The sequence below is a fragment of the Mustela erminea genome, chromosome 16 (assembly GCF_009829155.1).
Source record: "Mustela erminea isolate mMusErm1 chromosome 16, mMusErm1.Pri, whole genome shotgun sequence".
Taxonomy (NCBI): domain Eukaryota; kingdom Metazoa; phylum Chordata; class Mammalia; order Carnivora; family Mustelidae; genus Mustela; species Mustela erminea.
The window spans coordinates 46,159,137-46,179,987 of record NC_045629.1 but is presented as its reverse complement, the minus strand read 5'-3'; the positions used below and the strand labels follow the sequence as shown (position 1 = coordinate 46,179,987).

The 20,851-nt window shown below is 41.9% G+C and overlaps 1 long non-coding RNA gene across 6 annotated transcripts in view; it reads right to left on the bottom strand.

Annotated features, from left to right (window-relative positions):
* LOC116575181 overlaps positions 1-20,851 on the bottom strand; it is a 35,559-nt gene that overhangs the window by 13,669 nt on the left and 1,039 nt on the right. For 2 of the 6 annotated variants that reach the window (XR_004279636.1, XR_004279637.1), the window contains exons 2-7: positions 20,777-20,820; positions 14,593-14,650; positions 7,924-7,975; positions 3,346-3,432; positions 2,146-2,343; positions 1,600-1,678 (exon numbers count right to left, since the gene is read on the bottom strand). This is a non-coding gene — a long non-coding RNA (uncharacterized LOC116575181). The remainder of the gene's footprint in view (positions 1-1,599; positions 1,679-2,145; positions 2,344-3,345; positions 3,433-7,923; positions 7,976-14,592; positions 14,651-20,776; positions 20,821-20,851) is intronic. The other 4 variants (XR_004279634.1, XR_004279633.1, XR_004279638.1 and 1 more) reach the window with 3 other exon arrangements.

Sequence of the window (20,851 nt, the reverse complement as noted above, 5' to 3'; positions counted from 1 at the left end):
CCCAGACTCCTTCCTCTTTAAACAGAAGAAAAAACCCTGAAAGGTATTTTGACATTTTGTTTTCAATTTTCTAACTTGGCTCAAGTCGCTTACCTTTCTTCGCAAAGCTACCTACACCAGAGAAACGTATATACTGTATTTCTTGTCAGAAAGGGGAAAAAAAAATCTTCAAATGCTTGACAATATGGTGGGCTGGAAGTACATGAACATATGTACTGGGAATTGAAAGACTCCATGAAACTTCCTCTATAATCATAATATAAATAGTTTCCATTCCATTATTCTGCCATTGTACCTAGAAATCCTGTGTGATTCCTGTCTTTAGGGAAAGATATGTCAACATTTCAGATTACTCTGATTGAATGGTGATACCCCACTCGGTTGTTAGCTGCTGGACAGCAGAGCTATCTTATGCTTCCAAGAATGCCCCCTTGGCTTACATATACTCTATCCATATGGTAGGCGTTTAATCAGTATTACATGGAAAGCCAAAACTAAGCACTGTCAACCATTAACATCATAATAGGATTGTTCACTTATAAAATAATTCTCCAACTACGAACACTGAAATCTATGCTTATTCAGAAGAAGGAAAGTTAGGTTGCTTTAGCGGGCCTGGAGCAAGAGAGGGTGAAGTGAGATGCTTGGGACCTTGGGCACCAGATTCGTATTAGAAACATCATGTCAACCACATGTGTAATCAAAAAATTTCTAGGAGTCACATTGAAAAAGGTAAAAGAAGCAGGTAAAATCAATTTTCATATTTTTAACCCAATATATTAAAAAGTATCATTTAAATAGGTAATTAAAATAAGAACTGTTAGTGTGATCTTTTACATTTTTTTGCATAAGTCTTCAAAATCCAGTGTCTATTTTAATCTGATAGCAAGTCTCAGCTCAGAGGAGCTGCATTTCAAGTGTCCAACAGCCACATGTGGCTACCATATTGGGCAGCACAGATCTAGAAGGCCAGCTGGCAGAGAGGGAGGGAAAGAGAGAGGGAAGGCAAAAGGGAGGGGCACTGCAGTGGGGGAACCACAGGGAGCCAGGGGTGGGAATAAAGTGGCTAGGAACAGAGACTGGGGAGGAGAGCTGGAAGGCAGGAAGGCACTGAGACATAATGTACTTCATAAGTCTGCTGGGCTCTTTCTAGTGTGATGGCAGGAGCTGCACTGCCCAGGCATGCTTGGCTCAGGCTGGGTTGGAAGGATTTTCAGGGCTGTGTGTAGGTACGGTTCCTTCAAGTGCTGTTCCTTTGGTGTCTCTGAAGTGAATTCATCCATCCCGAGGTCTCTTAGTTTAATAAATTGAGGAGTCAGGCGCCTGGGTGGCTCAGTGGGTTAAGCCTCTGCCTTCAGCTCAGGTCATGATCTCAGGGTCCTGGGATCGAGCCCCGCATCAGGCTCTCTTCTCGGCAGGGAGCCTGCTTTCCCCTCTCTCTCTGCCTGACCCTCTGCCTACGTGTGATCTTTGTCTGTCAAATAAACAAATAAAAAAATCTTTAAAAAAATAAACCTGAGGAGTTTTTAGAACACCAACATTATCACTACTTTCTTCTAGAGAAATGACCATCTTCTAGAGGAACATAACTGAAATTACCATCTTCTAGCACGGGCATCCGTGGCTAGAGGATTCCTCTACCACTCTGTATTTGATGTCATGGAGATCCCAGAAGAGACTGTGGGAAACAGGGAAGACAGAGAAACTTTCAGTCACTTTGACCAGCATGCCATCCAGCCCAAACGAGGCACTACTCCACGATCCACCACCCACGAACCAAAACTCAGTTTGGAGGCATCTTCCTTAAAGTGGTTACATATGGCACTAGTTTGCCGTACTTGGGATGCCTGGGTCAGAGTGAAATCCACACAGAAATGCCATTTGCTTCATTCTCTAATTCCTCTTTCTTGTCAAATTTAGAAAGTTACAGCAGTGGCAACCCCAGGCGCCACATCTAATTCAAAGTGTATTTCTCTCCCAGGAAATCAATTAAGACTTAAAAAATGTTAGGGTGTTTTTTTCTACCTATACCCCATATTTAGATTTGGTCATGGGCATTTCCTCATTGCTGAAATCAAGAAGTCAGAGATTTCTGATCTTTCTAGCACGTGTCTGTTCAAGAAAATGTTTTCCATCTTTGCTCACCTGGGTGGAATAATCCAACCTCCGAGGTGTAGTTCCATTAGAACAATAACCCAAGGCTGCACCTTCTCTTATTATTTTTTGTCCTGTTTTGCTTCTTTCTAAAAGGTCTCCTCTTCACTGGGTCTTCCCATGGATCTTGGGCACATTCTTTCCCATCACAGGTATTATCTGAGTCTTCACTTACAATAATGGTTCCACCTAGAAATCCAACGAGGAACTCTTTTAAATATTTTGGATGGATCTTCCCCTCTCAAATCTGTCCAAAATTTCTGTAATGAACTGGCAGATCGGCCACGGTGTCCTGCCTGTGGTTTCTTCAGTTGCTCTTATTAGGGACTCTCTTCCTGGAGATGGAAGAGGATGGCTTTCCTAAACTTGAGGTCCCTTAGCAGATGTGGGAAGGGGAGGGGTCATTCCTGCTGGCTCTTGTTTCTAATCTTCTCTTTGGGAGCAACTAGATCTGGGTGTGTCTTTCTATTCCCTTTATATCCATCTTCCATGTCTCTAAAACCCCAAATGTTTTACTAAGGAAACATTTCTTTTCCTTCTGCTTAGGCAGCCCATCTGCTTTCATTTGTCTCTCATTCTCTTTCTGCTCCTATTTAGATAATAGCACAGAAGCATATTTTGACAACCAATCCATTCCTGCTTGAGTTTCTGAGCAAACCTGCTTCCAGATATACTCTTTCAAGATAAGGCCTTTACATTGTCTTCTTAACTTTTGGGTTGATAATTTCACTGAACATTCTGGTGTATCTGTGGTGGGGGGATTGTTTTATTTGTTTTCTTTATCTAAACCCAGGAAGATGGAACATTCTTATGAAACACGGGCTTCTACTCCTCTTGATAGCGTGCATTACTGAAATCCACCACCCTTTGGGAAGTCATCGATGTTAGCAACCTTGAACTGTAAAGTGAGGGCCAGAATTTAGGTAATTAACAAACTCAGGACAAACTGGAGGTTAAGAGCTCTACTACCATTATTTCATTTAATTTCCACCATAGTCACTGAGGTAGGTATTAATAACATCCACAGTTTACAGAGAAGCAAAGTAAGAATTGGAGAGGTTAAGCAACCAATCTGTGTTATACCAGCAGCAGGAGGTGGAACTAGGACTGAAATCCAGATCTGTTTCTAAAGGCAGTGCTCTCATCATTTGCCTGTTAAAAGGTGGGTCACTGTCCATCGTCCATCCCTACCTTTTCATTTAAATCCATATTCCTCGGACATGAGTCTCAGGAAATTGTTGGCTTCCCTTTCCACTGATGCTTCCAGAATGTGTTTCCCTGCAAATGATGAAGTGGAAAAGGGTAAGAGTGAGTAGATGAATAGGGAGTTCCAGATGGGGTGAGAAATGCTGAAATGATGGGTCGTATTCGTAAATCAGCAGGTGTGCATGGCTCTTGGTGACAGTCACCCATTTACCCCATGGCCAAGCTGTCTGTCTTGATTTTGCTGAGCTGCAGTGGAAGCCAAACTGTCTTCTACTGAATGAGAGACCCAACAAGATGGGCTGAAATTCTTAAATCAAGCCAAATAAAAATCAAACCCTGGGCATTGCTGCAGTGGAAGACGAAGAGATGTCACATGCCTGTTGCTGAATATCTCAGAGATTATCATTGCCTGGGAATGGAATTCCAATGACTGGAAAAGCAGAGAGATGATTGCCCTGATGCATTGCCCGTTAATCCTGTTCATCCTTTTGCCAAGGAGGTAATGAAGCTAAGGCAGAAGGAATTGTTATTGAACAACCCAACATCTACTATTTAAGCTAAAAGTCAAGCAGAAAAGGAAGGTCCCCAAAGTCATCAAGGATAATGTTTTAAGCTGTAGAGGGAAATCTAAGGCAGGTTGCTGTAAACTTTGATTTTCCACCCTGTTCCTGAGGCAGACGGGCCTGTGGATCTTTGGAAATTTATTACTTTTTCATGCAAATTTGAACCATGTAAATTTGAAATTGTTAATATGAAAATAATAATAAAGCCTCCCTTTAGGTTCAACATTTGGGATAATATAAATTCCCCTCATTTTTTCATGTTCCCGGCAGGGGATAGATGGTACACCTAAACTGGGTGAAAGGACTGTTCACAAGGTGGGGCCAGGGGGTAGGGAAACTGCCAGGACGGTACAATCCCTGCTCCAGACCTCCAGGGACAAGGGGAGTGAGTGGATCCTGAACTCTCGGGAGGACAGCTAAATGGGGAGGGGTACTGGGTGGGAACTTGGGCCTTCAGGAGAGGGACACAGCTGACCAGTGGTGGCCCAGCAGAGTGGGATCCCTGGGAATTGATACCCTAGCCTCTTCCTTCCCTCTCCCTGATTTCTTGCAGGTGCTGCCCATTGGGAGAACCCGGCCGGAAGCCAGACGTCAAGGTTGTATATGTAGATGGACTCCCTGGGGGGAGCAGGGTGAAGAACCTGGAGGACCCCACACTAAACCAAAGTCTGAGCCAAGAATCCTATCATTTCAAACCAGTGGTAGGACACATTGTAAATGGGCTTTCTGACATTGCCCATGGCGGTGCCACTCCAGCTGGTAAACAGCCCTCACATTCGTTGTCCCCCAAACTCTCTACCCATGCTCAGGATGGAACTGGTATTGATTTTGAATTATGAGATGCTTTGAGGAAGCATGCCTTCCGTTGAATTTAACCTCCCCAATCCCCCTTCTTCTCCAAAATACCATGTTGGTTTGGAGTCTTCCTTTAAGAGATTTTAAGCTGAAAGACAGAATTCTGGCTCACCTCACTTTATGCCACTTCTGTGTTCTTGAAATGCCACAAAGGTAAGCATTTCCTAAATACAACTCTCTTTATTTGGAGGTATGGGACATTTTCAGGGCTGTGCAGCCTTCTTTTCTCTTACCCTAGAATTGATCGGTACTCCAAGAAATTAATTTAGAACAGGATTAACAGCTGGGTCTTGTCACAGTGGTTGCAGAAATTCTGGCCGTTAAGACTATAAGCTCCCTGGGGGCACCTGGGTGGCTTAGTGGGTTAAAGCGTCTGCCTTTAGCTCAGGTCATGATCCCAGGGTCCTGGGATCAAGCCCCACATCGGGCTCTCTGTTCAGCAGGGAGCCTGCCTCCTCCCCTTCTATCTGTGCCTGCCTCTCTGCCTACTTGTGATTTCTGTCTGTCAAATAAATAAATAAAATATTAAAAAAAAAAAAGACTATAAGTTCCCTGAGGACAGGGGTTGTGTCTCATTCCATAACTTCTCCCCAGCTTCTGGCAGAATGTGTGGTTCTTAGAAAGTACTCAATAGGGTACCTGGGTGACTCAGTGGGTTAAGCTTCTGCCTTTGGCTCAGGTCATGATCTCAGGGTCCTGGTATCGAGTCCCAAATTGGGCTCTCTGCTTGGCAGGGAGTCTGCTTCCTCCTCTCTCTCTCTGCCTGCCTGCCTCTGCCTGCTTGTGATCTCTCTCTCTCTGTGTCAAATAAATAAATAAATAAATAAATAAATAAATAAATAAATCTTAAAAAAAGATAAAGTACTCAATAAATATTTCTTGGATAAGTGAACAAAGCATTTAAAATGATGCATAGATCCCTAACCAAATCATACCTATTTCTGACCATCAGAATGGTCAGATTTCAGAATCACTATAAATGATATTATGAAGGTCGAATGGGTCCCTCTTCTTCAAAGTGCAATTATTGCCAATTAAAAATTTTCCCTATGACTCAAAGAATGCCATTTATCCTTTCAGATCCCTGTGAACGCAGAGAACTTGGTATCTTGACCAAACCGAATGTTAAGAGTTTAGTCATCTGTTTTACTTTAAAAATGACAAGGCCGCACCTTCCAGCCATCCAAGGTTCAGCCCCAACTAGCTTGGAAGGAGCCTTTGATTCTCTCCAGGGCAACGGGATTCACCTGCTATCACCTGCCACAAGACAAGGATGAGGTGGGAGGGGCTAGAAGAATTGAGAAAAGCTTTGCCCTGTGATACTCTTCTTTGCTTAGAAAGCCTGCCTTCTGGCATCTCTTAATGATGGCTTAATTTGGGGGTATTTTTAATCCAGGAGATTAAACCAAGCCATCCATTAAGAAGTTAATCCATGCATTTGATTTCCATTAAGAGGGAGAAGAACAGATTTTTTTTCTCGCTCTTTTTTTTTTGTCCTGATTTCCCCTTTTACTTAAACTTCCTCTCCTCTGCTCAGTGATGTCATTGTAGCTTTTAGTCTCTGGCCCCGGGGCGGTGGGTGTTAGTGGTGCTCTCTGGGCAGCCACTGCTGATTCATCCTGATGAATCATCAACCTGGGCCTCTGGGCTGGGAGAGAATGATGTCACTGTGTATCTTCCTCCTCCTCCCTAGCCTCCCCTCTAATACGCTGCATGTTTGAAACAGGCGGGTTCAGCTGAGGCTGCCCAAGGGCCTGGGAACTCACGAAGCTTCCCAAATGCAGGGTGATCCTGGGCAGGGAGCCCTGGGGTTCTCACCAGTGCGGGAATGAACTCCTTCACCCTGCTCAACACGAAGCCATTTATAGACTCAGACAGCTAGAAAGTGACTGACCTGACACCTCCGAGGCACCCAGACATCCAGCAGTCAAGCTTCCCAGCCCTGCTCAGCCTCTCTGCTTTGAGGTCAATTATTATAAACTATCATTTTTGCAAGGATGCTCTTAGTTCAATGGTTGCATAATCCATGGCTGTTTCTCAGCAGTGATAACTCAGAGCCTCCGGACAACGGAAATCCCTGGTTTAATCTTTCTTTTTCTCCCTTTCCATTTCATTTTCTCTCTATCCTTCAACGTCTTCTCTACCTCGCTTCTTACTCAACACTTTCCAGCTGTGTATCGTTTGGATCTCTTTCCACTCCAGATTTTTCTGTAACGTGCAGCTGGACTCCTTCCAGGTCCCAGATGTGCTATTTATTTATGCTGAAGCATCTGGGCCTCAACGCAGTCTTGTCACGGCAACGTGGAAAATTTGCAAAAAAAAAAAATTCAACTGCCAGCTAGTTGGTGGGCTGTACCATCCTGATGGACCCGGGAGGCATTGCAAAGGAGTTGGAGGTGAGACTGAAGCAAGGGGCATGAGCGGGGATGGCAATCCAGGCGAAGCCAGAAGCTCACACTCTCCCATGCTTGGCTTTTAGATGAGTCTAGTCACACTGGAAGATGAGGGTTTGATTCATTTCAAAGCACGATGGTGTTGTTGCAAAATCCAAAGAAGCCGTTCTCTTCCGTAAGTGAACTGGAAGCATGGTGGCCTGGTGAAAGCAAATGGCTGTCACCCCTAAGTGATGGGGCTGTGAGCATCAGAGACGACAGCACTGGACTGGGAGTCTAGAGTCCTGGTTCTGGTTTCAACTCTCTCCTGCTTCTTTTCATGACCCTAGGCAAGCCTTTTCACCTGGGATCCTATTCCCTCTTCCACAACATTTAAAGATTGGGTTAAATTGTGAGGTTTCAAGCTTTTTTAAAATTCAAATAAAATCTTAAGTGGAAGTCTTTTATGTATGTGTGCTTAATCCTATGGCACAAGGAGATGGTGATAACCGAATTCTGGGAAATAGCATAACTGGCAGCTTGTCCAGCATACACTGGGTCCCACAGGGTCCAGAGACCCAGGGGGAGGGAGTCAGAGGTGTGCCTCTCCACCACTCAAGCATCCTCACCTTCACCTTGAAAGTCACGTGACTTAGCCACATGGCTACCCTTCTCAGTGGCTCAGAGATTAAGCCCCTCCACTGACACTCTGTCTTCCTTGTTCCTTCCCTGACCCAGTACAACTTCCTCCACCCCCTCTGCTCTTCTATTACCTCCTTCTCCTCAGCTTCCTGCTGGATGGCCAATCATTCAGCTCCATCGTCTCTGAAGAGTAAGTATGGGACACAACCATTTATAACCACAGGAGAAGCAAACCCTTGGCGTATGTATCTGAATGGAACCTCTCTTAGCAGATTTTCTGTGTATTGTATCAAAGGGAGCTCTTCTCTCTCTTCTTCCACTTGGGTCTCATTACTGAAGGTCCCCTTTCTGCTCCTAACCCTAGCTTATGTGGCAAGCCCCAGAAATGAAGAAAAGGATGAGTGTGATGTGTGTCCCTCAGTCTAACCATTTCTCAGACAACTTTATTGAAACTTAAGAGCTCCTTAAAGCACAGTTTGAGGACCACTGCATAAAATGTAATCATCACTCCCAATCCTTGAGTCCTAAAAACTCAAAGAAAAATATTTTTCATTTGGGTTAGAATCCTAGGAAGTTTTTGGACTAGAGAGGGTTTTGGGAGACTCCCCCACTCTTTCTTATCTGCTGCTTTGAGGGAGGTCTGCACCCATCTAGCATCTTACTAGTTGGGAGAAATTCCACCTGAGTAATTGTTCATAGCTTCTAGCACCATACAGCTCTCCCCAGGTGAGCTCCAGTGTGCTGTGTGAGATACTCTAGGCACATGGATGAAGGAACATTTCAGTATCAGAGAACATCCCTTCATACAGTGACTTCTTATACATAGACCCAAGAGTCCAGCTGGTATAGAGATGAGAGCTGTGTCACTAAGGGAGGTCTCAGGTCATCTTGGGTCTGTGGGCAAATAATTACTTTTCCTCTCATCCTCCATGAGTGGTAGAGCACCATATTTGAAGCTCTTATACATTGTATTATTCTTTCCAAATATTTGCTGTCCTACTTAGTGATAGATGAAGATCTCCTGGCTACAGGGATGTTGAGCTTAGTCACTGATTTGTTTTGACCAATGAAATGTGAGGAGAAGTGATACATGCCACCTACAAGATAACACACAAAGTCTACGTGAAGTTCTGTCATCTCACTATTCTCTCTTCTAACAAAGGGCCATATATGAAAAGTCCAGTATCTCACACAAGGGCTGCTTCTTTAGCCTGGGTCTCAGAATGACAGGGATGTGAAGAGGCAACAGACCCAAGACAGACATGTAGTAGATACAGAGTATGAACAAGAAATAGACCTTTGCTGTTTTAAGCCTCATTCTAGCTGAATTGTTTCTCATGGGTTAGGGGCCAGAGAGACCTGGATCTGCACTTCAGCTGTATAACCTAAGACAAATCACTAAACCTCTCAAAGCCCCCATTTTCTCATTCATGAAATGGGGATGATAATGGCACTTACCCACTGGGTTGTTGAGAGGATTAAATACAAAAATACAAGTAAATTGCTTATCATAGTACCAGATACTTAAAAAAAAAACACTTGACACATGTTACCTATGATTATGAGAAAACATATTAGGGCACAGGAATAAAAATATGGGTGTATAGGAAAGAGATGAACAATTATGAAGTAGGATAGTTGGTCATAAATCTTTTAACATTTAATTTTTAAAAATAATGCTCAATATTTATGACTCTGTGTAGGAAGAATAAAGGTACCCAAAGATGTCCAAATCTCAATTCCCAGAAACTGTCAATATGTTACCATATGTCAATATGTTGTACAGCAAAAGGGACTCGGTAAATGAGATTCAGTGAAGGATTTTATTTATTTATTTATTTTTAAAAAGATTTTATTTATTTATTTGACAGATAGAAATCACAAGTCAGCAGAGAGGCAGGCAGAGTGGGGGTGGGGGGGAAGCAGGCTCCCTGCTGAGCAGAGAGCCCGATGCGGGCCTCGATCCCAGGACTCTGAGATCATGACCTGAGCTGAAGGCAGAGCCTTAACCCACTGAGCCACCCAGGCACCCCAAGTGAAGGATTTTAGAGGTGGAAATTTATCCCAAATAATCCAGGTAGGACTGATGCAATCACAAGAGGTTTTATAAGTAAAAGAGGGAGGCTGAAGAGTCAGTGAGAGAAGAAAATGGGAGGAGGGGTTAAGAGGGATCCAATTTCTGGCTGGAAGAGCCGAGGAATGCAGACAGCCTCCAGAAGATGGAGAAGCCATTAGGACAAATTCTTCTCTACAGCCTCCGTTAGGAACACAGACCTGGATTTTAGTCCACTGTGACCATTTGGGCTTTTGACCCACAGAACTGTAAAATAATAAATTTATGTTTTGGTAGGCCACTAAATGTGTGGTAATTTGTTACAGCATCAATAGGAAACGAATTCAGGCCCAATTCCTTTTTCTGTTGTTTTAGCATTGCTGCTTCTTGTTAACAGATAGTCTCATTTTCCTGAGTCCAAAATCGTAAAGATTTGGGTAGGATTTTTTTAGATCCCAATGCTTGCTGATTCATAAATTAGGCTCCTGACTGTGGCCATCCTTTCTTGCCAATACCATCCCCCCATCTCACAGGTTCTCACTCTATGAATCCCACATGCATAGTTTCAAATCGTAAAAGGAATTTTCTATTATAACTTTAAAATGACATGTTATACTTTGTTCACTGTGTGTAGTTTTGGGGGGTGGTTTGTAATCTTTTCCAGTCACTACTAAAGGATAAAATTAAGGCCAGAAGGCCAGATCCTTAGATAAACCCGAATTATGCCAGTATGATTCTTAACATGACTTTTTCCAGAATTCTCGTTTAGTGGATGAATTCTTTCATCATCAAGAGAATGTCATATAAACTCTCCTGATGATGAAAGAATTCATTTACTAGAGTAATGCATGAGGCATATGGTAGTAATTTTTTTTTTAACCTCATTGGTTGCTGAAATCTTGTTTGATCCCAAACAGGGAGAATTGATTGTTGTTATTTGCTTTTAGATACTTTTGTTTTACTTCCTAATTTTTTTCTTAAATTCCAGTATAGTTAACATACAGTGTTATATTAGTTTCAGGTGTACAATGTAGTGATTCAACAATTCTCTACATTACTCAGTGATCATCAGGATAAGTGTCCTCCTTAATTCCCATCACCTATTTTGCCCCCCACCCACCTCCCCTCTGGGAACCATCTGTTTGTTCTCTGCAGTCAAGAGTCTGTTCCTTGGTTTGTCTCTTTTTTTCGCTTGTTCATTTGTTTCTTAAATTCCACAGATAAGTAAAACCATATAGTATTTGTCTTTCTCTTATTTTGCATAGCAAAATACTCCTAGCTCCATCCACATTGTTGCAAGTGGCAAGAATCCACTATTTTTTATGGCTGAATAATATTCCATTGTCTATATACCACATCTTTCTCATCATTCATCCATCCATGGACACTTGGGTTGCTTCCATAGTGTGGCTATTGTAAATAATGCTGCAATAAACATAGGGATGCATGTGTCCATTTGAATTAGTGTTTTTCTATCTTGGGGGTAAATATCCAATAGTGTGATTACTAGATCAGAGGGCAGTGCTCTTGTTAATTTTTTAGGAACCTCCCTTCTGTTTCCCTTTTTATTAGTTTCAGTGATGGCAGACAAGAGACAGGAAGAATGTTTGTCATCCTTTTCCCACAGGCACTTTTCAAAAATTTCAGCTCAGCCCTCTACAGTGCGTGGGCTGTGCAGGTAGGTCAGGGGTCTCCCTCATGCTTGCAAACATTCTGCAAGAAGCGTGCTCAGTGTGCTGTCATTTGCAGGACGATCTCTGCTTCAGGGGTTCTTGGCTCATTCACCACTCCTGCCTGTGGTGGGAGAATGAGTCACGTGGGAAGTGTAAATTTCCTGATCCCTCCAACTACAGTTCATAGGTCTAGCCACAACATGGTAAATATTCTATTTCTGTTCTAAGTAAAACAATAATTCTGTGCTCAGTCTGCTACTTTTTTTTTTTTCTTTCTTCTCATTGGCTCTCCATTCACAGAGTCCAGGCTGGGAGCAGACAATTTTCCAGAAATCTCTTCAACCACAACATGCTGACTAGCTTTAGTTATTTTCTACTATTAAAATAGGGTTGCAGTATGAAAGAGTTATCCTCTATAAATCCCAGTGCCAGAAAATAAGCCTTTGAGGTTTCTTGATATCTGGCCTTGTACTTCTAGGTGTCCCTCTATCACTTTAGAAGTCATAGCTGTGAGCCTCCCCACCTCCCATCTCCAAACTCCCCTTCTGTCTGATAGCTGGTCCTAGAAAGGGTGGTCTGTTTGCTCTCCAGTGACCAGCATCTCCCTCTCGGAGTGTGTGTAGAATCTAATTCGTAGAGTATACTCATTCTCCTCATGTTAGATTTTTGCTATTACATTTCAGCCTGGATTCTGCAGTGGAATTCTTCCTGCCACATAATGGACTTTCGTTCACTATTTTTGTCTAAATAGGGTTATACCCATTTTAAGCTAGATATTATATGAATTAGTATCGGAATCATACCCGCAACCAGATGGAGTTGGCTTTTCCTGGGGAAGACAAAGTGTTAGGTTTTCTTGTTTTAGTTATGAAAATGCCAGCTTGAGCAATGAACTGGCTGGTGTCCTAATTGTCTTAATGTGTGAATCAGAGAGGCCATATGGCCCACCTGATCAATTGTGTGGCGATGAAGAAGGGGAGGAAAAAAAGGATCCAGAGGGGCATAGTTAGTCACTCAAGTCTGCCATTTATGTCAGAAGTGTGTTAGTTGCCCAGTGAAGATTTGTAGATGCAGCTGCCAGGGGAAGTGAACAGCACGGATGTGTCTCTGAGATGGACTTGCAAAGCCTTCATGTTGTAGGAAGATGAAAATATTTTGGGAGTCTAAATTACATGTGTTAAGAAATCAGAGGGAGCATGGGGTTCTATGCATGAAAAAATAAAGCCAATTAAAAATAATGATCATCCTCTTGGAAGCTCAAAATGCAAAAAAAAAAAAAAAAAAATCTTGCTGGACAAGAATCTAAGCCCTCACTTGTGTCCGTCTTGAGTAGCAGCTGTCCCCTGGTTGCCATCAATTCCTAGTCTGCCTTACTGACGCTGGGTAGAGTCTGACCTTCGATCATGTGACCATTCTTTATTTTCAAAGATTTCTCTTGAGTGACAGCCATGAAAATCTCTCTTCTTTGGAGAGATTCAAATAATTTCCAGATATTCATTCATGATTTCATCTAAAAACTTAGTTTAAAGAAGTAAGGACATAGAGTAGGGTTTCAAAAGTGGAGTCTATAAGCAGAATTATTTTGTTTGGTTCTCACAGGATCTTTAAGAAATTTCACACACACACAAATTGCAGATTTCTCCATGGCTACAGTCAGCTGGAGTTAAGTGGCAACTGCTAGGCTGTGAAGGGTGTAATCCACTCTTTAGTTCCCTAGGGGCCTGCTTCATCCTCTTACACCACCTTGCTGGTCCTACACTTGAACCCTGGTACCTGAATAACCACCTCTCACACAATGGGGAAAATGAGGTACAAAGTCACTCTGAGAAGCAAATACAGCTTACATCCCCAACGACTCAGCTTTGTGTGTGAATGGGAGAGGACACGAAGTGGGCAAAATAGTTTTTAAAAGCATCTGGAATGGTTTCTCTAAACACACCGATGTGTTGGGGGAGCAAAGGGAGGAAAGTGATGGAGGTGGAGACATCAGTGACGAAAGGGAAGGGGAGGGCATGGCTCTCGGGAAGGCTTTATGCCCGCTTGGTAGCCAGAGACATTGTGAAATTCACCAGCCCATTTCTCCGTGATGCCATGACCCACGGACGACACCCAGGCTCCAAGCGCAATGTCAGCTGGAGAAGGCCCCATGTGCAGGGGCTAACTTCTGGAGATATGTCCACTTTCTCCTCTAAATTTTATAAACTCTATTTCCTTGAATGAAGTCACTATCGCTTTGGACCCAAACCACTGCAGAACTGCTTTTACTAAGTGGCTTTCTGTCCTGCTTGCCAGTCTACGTACTGGTGCTACAGGACATGCCCGTGGTGCAGGACTGAGCATCAGCATGGTCCTGGGGCTTTCACTCCTAATATTGGGTTTCTGGATTCAGTATTGGGAATACACGTGTTTTCTCTGAGAACCTGATTATTTTGTTTTGTTGCTGTTTTGTGTGTGTGTGTTTAAACATTGCAAACATCATAAAGGTTATACCACATCTGATTTCTCTCTTTGCACTGGTGGGTTAAAGGCCACAATCAAATCCATGGCCAGCCTCCATCAAGTACAGGGGACATAGTGGGAAGGGACACATTTGGATACTTCATTCTGGTTGTTTTTTTTTTTTTTCTTAATTTCCTAGACTTTAATTTTCCTTTGTTCTTTTTCTTGACTATTAATTTTTAAGTGCTTTTTAAAATGTCTTATTGCTATCAGATATTACACAAATACAGAATGAATAACCAAAGTGGGCATTCCAGAAGGCAAGGAGTATCTTTGGTTAAACTAGCTCAGGTAAAAGGAAATGCTTATGGGTACTAGTTGATTGCAACATATAATTGAACATTTTAACCACACAACGCCTGCCCATTAATTTAAAATTCAATTTAATTCTATCTTTGTTAATTTTCCCCAAGTCTTTGATGTAAATTCCTAGTTTCATCAAGATTTAGGACTTGTTTGATAAAATAGGGAGGGTAGGTCTTCTAATTGGTGTCTCTCACTATAGTTACTGGTGTCTGAGATGTGCTGGGTGATATGAGAGGATCCTCTGTCCTACCCCACCCCAGGGACCCTACCTCCAGGCAGGCTCTGGTCATCCTCCGTAAAGATCCTGGCCTTCTTCAATATCAGAACCTAGTGTAAACCATGCAGGATCTTAGTTTATATGAAGTAGAGGGAATTCCAATTTCTGTTTTTCATGTTAACCTTTGTCAATGACTATTTTCTGGGATATGTCAAGATTTGAATCCAAGTCCTGTTGGGATATTTTCCTTCCAGTTTATCTCCAAAGTGAAAATCTACCAACCTCACTTCCTTTTCTAGAACATTTCTATACTATTAATGTGTTGTTGGAAAAGAAGGAGTAGGGATATTAAGTGTGTCTGTATGTCTACATAGGAGAGGGGATAATGAAGATTTTTAAAATTATGGGTGTGATATGAACAAAACATTCCTGAGTGCACAAAAAGAGAGAGACCTTGCATCCTGCTGTTCTCTGCACTGGACAGCATGGGCTGGTGTTGACTGAGGACAGCTTGTTTGGGTTTGGAAATTGAGGGTGGTTTGGTACAGGAATGGCTGTGGGGTGATTCCAGGAGAAGGCACTGTGCAGCTTACATACAAGGCATATAAGGCAAGTTTGGCATTTGCAACTCATGGAGCTTCTTTTCTGGTTGAAGACAAAGGCTTGCCTATGTAGCCCAACTAGGGAAAAGTTCAAGAGTGTGATAAATTACTACCTCACATATTAAAACTAAAGACTGCAATAAATGCACTCACAGTTCTAAATTCAACCCATAGCCAATTAATGACAGACTTTCTTGGAGAGCACTTAGTTTTGCTTTAGGTACCCTCCTTAAATTGTAGTGAAAATGCTCATATTTGGTGATTGGAGTTTCATGGATTTCATAATTTACATAATTACAACCATGTCTTACGGCCCTTCTTTTCATACCTTCTGTTATGTTCTAAAACTGTCAATGCAACTTATTTTCTAAGGAGTTTTAAAATACTGTCTCTTAAGTTTCTCCAGCTTCGGAGCTGCATGGCGAAACCCATTAGATCCTGGGTCTGGACTAGTTAATACTACTGAAGTGAGTATGACTATTCATGGTTCCAGCAACTTATAAAGTTCAGATAACTTAACATGGCAATTCAAGTGACTTGGTAACTTAGCATTTAAAATTCCCGTTTCTTAGGTAAATACTTAATCATGCAGGACATTCCCTGTTGGTTTTCTCATCTTTCCAGGGCTAAGACTTCTCCATCCTCTCATTGATGGAGGAAGGTCTGGTGTGAATCTCATCTTTATGCTGAGGCTTAGCTGGACCTGCCTGTTCTTTGAAATCTGCCTCTACTACCACTGCGTCCGCTAAGGAAGTGTGCCCCTTATGGTCTCTAGTCACGGAGTCCTTCACTCTGCACCTTCTTTGCCAACAATACAAGCCCATTCAAATTCCCCAAATGCTCTTAACTAACCTCCACGCCTCTGTCTACTAAACATGGGGAAATGTATGGCTGCTCTTGCACTTTATCCTGGGGCTGTGAGAGATTGAGAGTAGGGTGGCTGGAGGATAGGACAGGCCATTTCAGAAATGCCTTTGGCAACATTTAATCTAGGGAAGATAAAAAGAAACCTGTGGGGCACTTGGGTGGCTCAGTAGGTTAAGCTTCTGCCTTCAGTTCAGGCCATGACCCTGGGGTCCTGGGATTGAGCTCCATATGGGGCTTGCTGCTCAGCAGGGAGCATGCTTCTCTCTCTCCATTTACCCCTCCCATGCTCATGCTCTCTCTCTTGAATATATAAATAAGATCTTTAAAAAAAGGGGGGGGCAGGGAAACCTTGTATATAATAAAGTCAGGAGGCCAAAAAGGGAGCTCTTATGCCCTACCACTTGTTGACAATTGCAACCATAACAGTAAGAATCATACCTTGCTGGTCCATACTATTTTAGAGTTTTTATCACCCCAGCAGGAGGAAGAAGGTTTTCTTCTTGCCCAGCAACTACCCAGCCAATGAGAAACACCTACAACTCAGCCAGTGAAAAGCCACCATACTTCAAACTCTCAGTTTACTTCAATGGACTTTTGTTTGTAATAGCCCTTCCCAATTCCCCCTTTCCTATATGGAAGATCCTTCCTCTCCTTTGTTCTCTGAACTTGCCTATAGTTTTGCTACAGCTTGCATGTTCTGATTTACAATTCTTTGTTACTCCTGAATAAATCCTTTTTTTTCCTTGTAAAATAACTGATGGTTTTATTTTTAAAGTTAACACTCTGTACATACTTTTCTACTCTCTTGGCTGCCCTGTGATGAAAGAAGCCCTCAAAGGATTTCTTGTCTGGGTTTCAGCTTTCAATTTGGGAGCTAGTCCTCCCCACTCTCAGATGTCTGTCTTTTCCAGGAGGATGGTCTCTACCAACTTCCCAAGAGTTTTGACGCTTGGAGGGGTAATTGTGTGAATCCTTTTCTTGAGAGATCCTGCACTGGCTATATACTCTCTAAATATTCTCCAAGATCCTTAAACCCAGCTCAGAAAACATTCTTATTGCTTGTGTGGTGGAGAAATGGCTTATACATCATCATATGTTTTTCCACCTTATGTTTTATGTTATAAACTCTATGCACTTAGTGCTCCAGGATTTGCCTTTGAAGAGCTAATTTTTTTCCTCTTTTTTTTAAAACCATTGTATCTTCCCCTCTCAAGAGACTATTTTGAAATTCAAAGTGAAGAATTTGACTTGCTGAATTCAGCTCTTGCTAGGTTCTTCAGTACTTTTCTCTCTCTAGGATAAAAGCCTTAGCCTAAAGATCTAATTTTAATGGTGGAAATGTTGTAGGGTAAAAAAGAAATGCCAAGAAGTAAGAATACATCTGTCAATATTTTAAAATATTTTACAGCTACTTATATGATATGAACTGAATGACTTAGGTGGTCTAGTAAAAAATTTTCCTCTTTGGGGAGGAATTGGAAAGAATCTAGGCACATGTCTAAAGATATTAACTTTAAATGGTTTTCAAAATTTACCATAAGAGGCAGATTTTTCTCTCCCTCTTGGCTTTGAAAATATTCCTTATGTCACCCTCTTCTTTTTCATGATCCTCCATAACCTGGGAGGGTTAGCTGGCAAAATTCCATACAGTAAGCAAGACTTACTGCCATTTAAGAGCCTTGCACTATCTCCTTGGGGCAAGACAAAACCCTGTGGCTAAAAATGTCAAGTCTGGGATCTTAAAGTTTTACCAGAGAAACTGTGGGGAATGTTAGTCTCTTAGTGGGAAATAGGTTGGATCACTGGAATGTCTTTTTCCCAGCTTGTTAATGTCTATGATTCAAGGAAGACAAACCTTAAAAAGAACGCAGAAAGTATAATTTTTAGAGAACAGAGGTGAACACTAGTTACTTTAACATTTTTATGAATTTTTCATAAACACTGCAACTGATGACATAATCATCACATTCAAAAGAATCAATGCTTATATTATCATGGATTTAAGTCCCTAATTGGGAAGAGGCCAAAATTCCAAGATTTCCCAGATTTCAGTTCATGATAGTAAACTTGTATTTCTTTCAAAATATTCACAGAATGCAGTGCAAATGGAGATGTTTTATTCCCAACATGGACAGTTGAAATGAAACTCCTTTCTTTGAGTATCAGCACACCAGTATACACTCCACTGAAAAAGGATTCTTGACTAACTGACATATGTATGTATTATGTTTACATCTGTAAGAATGTGTATGTATATGCATGTGTATCTAAAACTTTATATATACACACAATTTTTCAACATTGAAAGGTATTTTTACCCACTAGAAAGAGTTTGATATTTCAATCTCTCGAATGATAATTTTACATCATGGACTAGTGTTTAAGAGTGTGGGTGCTGGACTTTGATTGTCCAGCTAAAATCATTAATTAGTTGTGTGACCTTGGGCAAGGTACTGAAGATTTTCATATAGCAATAACCTCATCTCTAAGACGGCAGCCATAACTGCATCTGCCCCATGAAGTGGTTGTGGGGATTAAGTAAATTAGAACATGGCACTGTATAAAGTACAAAATAAATGTGAACTTTCAGTAATATTACTGGTATATGCAAGGCCCGTGCTAGCAGCTTTGGGGGTTAAAAGAGACAGTCCTTACCCTTATATGGCTTACTGTCTAGTGGGGAACTCAAGCTATGGTCTTATATAAAGTTAAATATTCATACCTGAGAAGAAAATCAACTGTTCAGTTCAGCTGCATGGACCAACCTCTTAAATATAGAAGCCATAAGGGCTGGTGACCTGGACCAGAGGAATACCTTTATAGAAAATGTTAGACTTAGTCTCACATTTGTTTCCCTTCACCTGATGTTTATCTCTCTGACATGATGAAAACAGGCTCAAGGCACATTGTATAATATGCACCATTTGCAGTGGCCCCGCTTACGTCAATCTTGCAGTGGTTTAACGGTGGGCCGGGCAAGCAGTCCATGACGCAGCTGCTGATGCTGGATTAAGGGTCTTGACAACAGAGGCTGGTTGAGCTGAGAGTGCTCTGAGAAGCAGGCCAGCACACCAATTTCTGTTTGCAGAGGAACAGTGACTACTTCAGCGGATTTTTAAGTTTTTTTTTTTTTTTTTTTAAGATTTTATTTATTTATTTGACAGAGAGAAATTACAAGTACACTGAGAGGCAGGCAGAGAGAGAGAGAGAAGGAAGCAGGCTCCCTGCTGAGCAGAGAGCCCGATGCGGGACTCGATCCCAGGACCCTGAGATCATGACCTGAGCCGAAGGCAGCGGCTTAACCCACTGAGCCACCCAGGCACCCGGATTTTTAAGTTTTTTTTTTTTTTTTTTTTTTTTTCTGAGATTTACAGACAATTCCAGAGTGTGGTTATCCAGTTTAAGAGGTCATTCTGTACAGGATGGGCATGAAACTGCATGTCTAACTGCCAGATAAATATTACAGTTAACAACTTCTCTGTGAGATAAAAGACAGGACTGCTCTCTGTGGTCTGGGACGTTCAAGGAAGGCCTAGGGAAGAAGTGGTTATGAAAGGGCCTTCAACAAAAATTTAAGGTAATCTTTGGATTAATCCCCTTTCAATCAAATATTAATTCCCCTAATTTAATTTTTTATAAAGAGGAATGCATTTATTTATTTAATTATTTTTAATTTTAAGTAGGTCCCAAGCCCAATGTGGGGCCTGAGATCAAAAGTCATACGCTCTACCAACTGAGCCAACAAGGCACACCATCCCCTAACTTAATTTTTAAAATTTATCACTCTAGATTTTCCCCTACATCCTGTCCCTGACTGGTGCTCATTTTGAAAGACAATTCTGTGTCTAAGTTATGAGTTTAACACGTTTTCATATGTTCATTTGAGTATATAACCTTCACCTGTTAAATTGCTTCTGTGGGGAAAATAGGTATTCTGAATTTCAGACAATCAATTTACAAACCCAAAGTAGAGTTTTTTAAAACTCTACTTTGTTGGTTCTTTCACTCAGCAATTAACGAGGAGTGCTTTTCATTAGTATCAGACACTGGTTGGCCCATATGAACAAAAGATACCTACTCTGACATTCTGGAGAGGAGATCCAGTTAAACAATACACAGAATTAAGAATTGGGATAGTGTGTTGGAAGGCAGTAAGTGCTAAGGGATAATGAAAAAGTAGCACAGAGTAAGAGAGATGGGATGGGTGACAATTTTAAATAGGATGGTCACTGTGGGGTTACACTTAAGCAAAGTGTGAAGGGAGCCAGCCAAGATGACCAACCCCAAGTGGGGCTAGAGTATTTAGGGCAGAAGGAAGAGCCAGTGCAAAGGCCCAGAAGCAGGAGCTTACCTAGTGAGTCTGAAGAATAGCTAAGAGACCAGTATATTTGGAAGAGGCGGGGAGAGACTAGATGATGAGGTCAGAGAAGTAAGTGGCAGGAGGAAACTTGCTAGATCATAGCCTCGCAGGACTGTAGAAGTTTTGAGAAAGTCAGTGGTCACTTGCACTGGGCGGGCTTAAAGCTAGGCCTGTGGGTATCAAAATAATTTCTCTTTTCCCCAGTGTCCTATACTTCAACTTTAATGTAGATACAAATAAACTGAGATCTTGCTAAAATTCAAATTCTGGTTTGGTAGGTTTGGGGCAGGGCCTGAAATTCGCCTTTTTTAACAAGGTTCAAGGTGATGCCGGGCTGCTGTTCTATAGCCACACACTGACACGTCAGAGTAAAGAGGTGCTGAGTTCCCAGGGGCTCTGGAACTTACCTCTCCATTAGCTGGGTACAAGGGCTTTCTTGTTCTTCGTGAGCCTGAAAGGACAACCTTAAGAGGTTTTTGTTC